We start from the raw sequence: 5,816 nt of genomic DNA on the forward strand, positions 1-5,816 counted from the left end.
TTCCTTGGAGAACTGCAGAAATAAATTAGATTTTTGGATTCAAAAGCTATGCAATGCCACCTTTTCTAAGATGTCCAAAAGAGTTAATGTGTTAGTAATTTTATATTTCACAAATATATTTTTATACCTTCCCTCCCTCTTATACACTACCTCTATCTCTGACATTTCTTTTCAGTTTCTCTCTCTCTTTCCCTTCTTTTTCTAATGATTCAGGGGTTACTTCTCTTCCAATCATTCTTTAGTAGAATTTTGTAATAAAATTTCCATGCTCTAAATTTTGGGAATTTATAATTTATTTCTGAATTTCCATAAATAGACCACACTTATCACTTTGCGTAACTTCTTTAGCCTTTATTATCTATATAGAAAATACTGGTTATTTTTTGAACAATTTTTTTTTTTCCATCATCAATATGTAGACCCAATTGTATTGGGTTTCCAATAGCTTTTTTCCCAATAATTCTTTCTGGAACAAAAGTTTTATTCCCTATAACTCAATGAAAACTGTCTATCTTCTGGTAATGTGGATTATACTCATTGTCTTCCAATACAAGTCCAACAGTTGCTAAACTCTGCTAGCTAAAAGAGACTTGGAGAGACATGATACCACTTTGAATATTTATTTTTTTCTCTAGGAGTATCTTAATTATTTTATTAGCAATATTAGCCTATCAATCACAATATTTATGCTTTTCATTGCAACTTGTGTCCAGCATCAGTACACATTTTCCATTATACTTGGGATTCTAAAATCCAGAGCTGCTATGGAGGCCATAACTTATGCTGTATCTATTTCTTATATAGTCCTTGACCAAAAACCTAGGGAAAGTTATAAATAAGAGGTTTTTTGTCCACCTGAATGAGAAATAAAGATTAGCCAAAACCAAACCAACGATGTGTAACATAGGTAAAGACTGTTTTATACTAAAGTGCAGTAAACTTACAGTAGAAGTGTAACAGAGGTGGGAATCAATGGAAGACTGCTAAAAGTACTCTTATTTATTATTTCCCTGAAATGAAAAGAGTTGGACTTACTTGGATTTTGCTTCTATAAGAAAACTGTTTCAGTGTAAATGTGGCTTTTTGTTGGTTTGGAAATAAATCTTGGATCTGAGAAAATCAGGAAAACATAAAAATATAGCAGAGGAGAAGAAATAGTTGGAAAGGATAAAGAGTAAACTGAGGAGTGTGCAACATACATTGCATGTACAGTATGACACTTTGTATTGGTTAGTTCTAGCATTTTAACTGTATTCCTGTGGGAAGGTTTACCACTTTTTTTGAAGGAAACAAAACTCTAATTTGTATGCCACAGCAAGCTTTCTCAAGACCTAGGAAACCTGATTTCTGTTTTTTCTATTTTTTTTTTTTTTCTTCAGTACTGTATGCTGTAGAAAACCAGTGTGACATATATTTTGATTTAATGATGCTCAAAAATTGCAGAGAAGCCAGTGAAACCCTTAGCTTGCCATCATAACCCAGAATAAATAGCAGGCAAATCAGTGAAAAAGGACTACTTGCATTAGGTAGTACAGACGCCTAATAGATCAGAAGGCCTGATAAATGCATTAAAAATTATTCCTCTCATGTGAGAGTTGGTTTTGGAAAAAAACATAACAAAGCAACAGCAACAGAAAAAACGCCAGCAGCATATTCCACCAGAACAAATAATAAATTTGTGGAAATATTCCACATTTCAGGTTTATTAAACGTGTCTGATTTTTATATTGAGTTATGATGCTTGCTTTCCTAATTATTTTGTGGGGAAAAGAGGGGAGTCTTTTTTTTTTAAATTACTACATATTTATTTATTTATTTATTTATTCCCTCTACATGACCTTCTTTCTTTATGATTCAGTCAACCACTGAAGGATTTAAAGGACAGAATAGATAGCCTCTCTCAGCATTGCCATTGAAGTATTGTCAGGAGGAGGGAAGGGAACGGATGTAGAAGTATTGTTGGGACAGGAAACACAGAGCAGGTAGGTAGCACAGGGGAGGTAAAAGTGTATTTGCAAGATACAATTTCAATATTTGTGCTCAGTAATCTTAATATTGTTTGCTACTTCATCAATCTAGAATGCTAATAAGTGAATGGTCTATAGAGCTCTTGCTATTAATCAAAGACTAATTAGTAGTTCTAAATCTCTTTTGCAACAGGGTAATTCTTCTGTTTTCAGAATATGGAATTTTACTCTACAGTTACAATTCTCACAGAAAAATGCAAAAGCATGTTGCAATTACACTGCAAATTCAGTGCACAGGAGCTTTAAAAATAGACTAGCGGGAGATGGAGGAAATAGTGGAAACTATGGCTATAATTTTGTATAAGTGGTAATTTATTTTGTCCCAACTTTAATTCAACAAGGGTGCCAGCAGAAGTGGAAAGTGCTGCCTTAGACAAAAGAAAGAAATATCAGGTTAAAGGGACCTGTAACATAAATAGAAATAGGTAGGGTTACATTTCAATTTCTTTGATAAGGCAGTAGGTCACAAAATTCTGACCGGTTTTCCTGTTTCATGCAGCCAAAAGGAAGATGGAAACTTTTTATGAAAAGTCAGGAAGATGGGTTGAAGAAGGAATGCCAAAAACAGCCAGGACTGAAGGGAGACTATGAACTGTTGTTGACATTCTTTTCTGTGTTAGTAGAGGCAGTATGTGTAATGTCAACAGTGTTTGCAGGGCGAGCTGAAAATTGTAAAGAAAAAAAATCATTAAGATAAACAATATCCGTGAATATATGGGGAATCTTGCACATGTATTAACTAAAGCAAAACCTAAAATTACTTAGGAATTACAGAAGAATATGGGTTATAGATCAAGTTCTTGAGACGTAATCTTGAGCAGAAGAGAGAGGAGAAGGGATAAAGCTACTATAATATTGACATACCAACTCTCCAAGGGAACCGGGAAAGAGGATGGCTGCCAACACAAGGATCAGTAGGAACAGCATATAGGAACACAAGATATTTTAAAATACCAAGGATTCTGATCTAACTTGTATTTATCACAATAAAGTCACTGAAAAACATGCCTACAAAATTACTCGACAGATTTAACTTTCCCTAAATATGTCACAAGTGAAGCTAACTAAGATCGCAGAGGAATTGCTCACATGCACCTAAATAAGAAATGCTGCTCAGAGCTCAACAGCTGCTCTAAGACCAATAAGCTTTATGACAGTGGCTTAAGGTTCTAAAAGAGATAACTCTTGTTCTGGAAAGAGTACTCACAGATACCAATAAACAGGTAATATTGACCCCAACCAGAAAAATGGTCTGCTGTAAATCTTTTAGTGCCCGATTCACAACTCTTTTTGTCTATGGAGGGATTCAAGCTGGAGTAAGAGAACCTAACTGAGTGATGCTATTGAACTTCATGTATTTAGTCTGTATATCTCAGCAACTACGGTGTTTATTGAGCGTGATTTAAAACAAATTGGAGATTTTCTTCTTATGATTTCAAAAGGCAAACTGACTGTTGGATATGAGCCAGCAGACAGGTATATAAAATACAGTTTAAAACTGAAATTTAAATCTACCTGCATTATCTGGCCAAAAGGACAAGTGAAGTTTCTTCTGTCTCTTATGTTAATTTTGCAAAATATACTATTTTATTTCAATAAAACTGTAGAATTCTGATGTTGTAAATGTCACGTGAAATTTGATTTATTGTATTTTTGCATCATGGTAACCCCGGAGAATTCAGCAAAGAAGTTTAGCTGATTTACTGTGTTTCTCTGCTTGTTGAAAGGGAACAGTATAGATATTAATGAATAGACAAATGACTACTGACTAAATTTGAATCAGTGAGAACTTCTACAGACTGGATATGTGAAGGGAAAATGTCAAGTAAAAACAATTGAAAACTCGATAGTAAGACTTTTATTTCTGAAATTCTTGTATTGGTTTTACAGATAAATCCCTGTTAGTTTTTGCAGTCATGCAGACTACGAGACATAGCTTGTAGTCAGAAACAGGTGGTCATATGCATAAGATAATCCTTTCTTCCCCTCCTTCAGTTCCCTTCTCACAGCCATTTGATACAGCCACAGCTGAGGTGAATAGAGCTTAATTTGGTTTCATTTTGAATCAGGAAAAAAACACACACAAAATATATTTTTCTCACTTACATACAAGAAATAGTAGTTTTAGAGTGTCTTGTCAAACAGGAGACAGTTAAAGTGTGAAAATAGAAATCCTGAAGAATGTAGTTTTTTGTGATCTCGACAAAAACAGCATATCCACACTGCAATATTCCAGAACTTATCAAAACAATGGACCACATTGATAAAATAAATAACTTAGTGGGCTTCTTGAGCTTTCATCAGATCTGTTCTCTGAGAAAAGACTGCATCATTTCTCTTGTGTATAACAAAGTTCCTTCCTGTGTAGTACAATATGTGTGTGCCATGTGCTCATAGGATTTACTGCATTGAATTGGATTCAACCTGGCTTATTTCTGGACAGTTGGAAACAAAACAAGTTCAAACACGTCCACAAAAGCCTGTACAGATATCTACTCAGCATTGGTGGGGCCACATCTGTTAGTATTGTGTCCAGTTCCAGGCTTCCCAGCACAAGAGAGATGTGAACATACTGGAGAGTACACCACAGAGTATCCCTCCTATGAGGAAGGACAGAAATATGGAACTGAGGAAAAAGAAAGTTTGATAGGGATCTCATTGATATCTATAAATATTAAAAAGGAGAGTGCAATGAAGACAGTCAGGGTATTTTCAGTGGTGCTGATTGCCAGGACAAGTGGCAGTGGGCACAAACAGTAACACAGGAAGTTGCATATAAACATCAATGTCCTGGTTTCAGCTGGGACAGAACTGGTTTTCTTCATAGTGCCTGGTATGATGCTTTATTTTGACTTTGGGAGAAGCCCTTGTATCAATTATTTTGTAAATATATATTATATTATTATCATTACCATTATCATTTTCCTTTTGCCTTCTTTTTCTTAGTGAAAAGTTTCTATCTCAATGCACAAGTTCTACTGTGTTCTTTTTTTCCCAATTCTTTCACCTCTCCCACTGGAAGAGGGACAGTGATGCTGACTTGCTGCCAGGTTAAACCATAAAATCAGGTAACACTTCTGCGCTATGTTGGTGACAGAGCACTGGCACAGGTTGCTCAGAGATGTGGTTGAGTCTCCTTGGAGATATTCAAGTGTCACCCAGACATGGACTGGGCCACTCAGCTCTGGTGTCCCTGCTTGAGTATGAGGTTGGACAAGATTGTATGCAGAGGTCTCTTTCCACCTCAATTATTCTGTGATTTATTAAAAAAAGAAAAAAAAAAAAGCCTTCTATGAATTTCACAGACGTACTCAATATTTGGAGGTCTTCATTGTAATTGATACAGTAGTTGAAAAAATACTCATTCGCAGTGCAGAGAATGAAATACGGGCCAAAGAAGCATAGTCAAGACAAAAATGTCTTCATGGTCTCTTATTCATCTCATGACAAAGAAAAAGAGAAAAATGCAGGTATACAGTTTTCTCTTTAAGAAAAGACTGTTTCTTGTTAAGAAATGTTATAATATATTACTACTTCCAATAATAAAATCACATTTTAAAGCTTATGTCTAGGAGAATTAAGGGAATGGAGATAAAGGATTTTTATATCTGAATGATTAAAAATATTTCAAGTGTTTTGCATATTTTGACAGCCTGTTTAGTAGCAGATTTGATGTACTGACACACAGAGAGATAAAGACATTTTGGAGCCCAGGTCTGAAGGGATTCAGTGATCCTTAAACTCCTAAAGTCTTTCTGATTCTCAGTCCTACATGAAATATAACGTAAT

General features: G+C 35.0%; 1 long non-coding RNA gene across 1 annotated transcript; it reads left to right on the forward strand.

The window, feature by feature from the left end:
* Window positions 1-401: 401 nt before the first annotated feature.
* LOC116217498 lies at window positions 402-3,872 on the forward strand. Its single transcript, XR_004162123.1, has 2 exons — window positions 402-1,982; window positions 2,527-3,872. It is a non-coding gene; the product is annotated as an uncharacterized LOC116217498 (long non-coding RNA).
* Window positions 3,873-5,816: the final 1,944 nt, after the last annotated feature.

Source organism: Meleagris gallopavo, chromosome 1 (assembly GCF_000146605.3).
Source record: "Meleagris gallopavo isolate NT-WF06-2002-E0010 breed Aviagen turkey brand Nicholas breeding stock chromosome 1, Turkey_5.1, whole genome shotgun sequence".
NCBI lineage: Eukaryota > Metazoa > Chordata > Aves > Galliformes > Phasianidae > Meleagris > Meleagris gallopavo.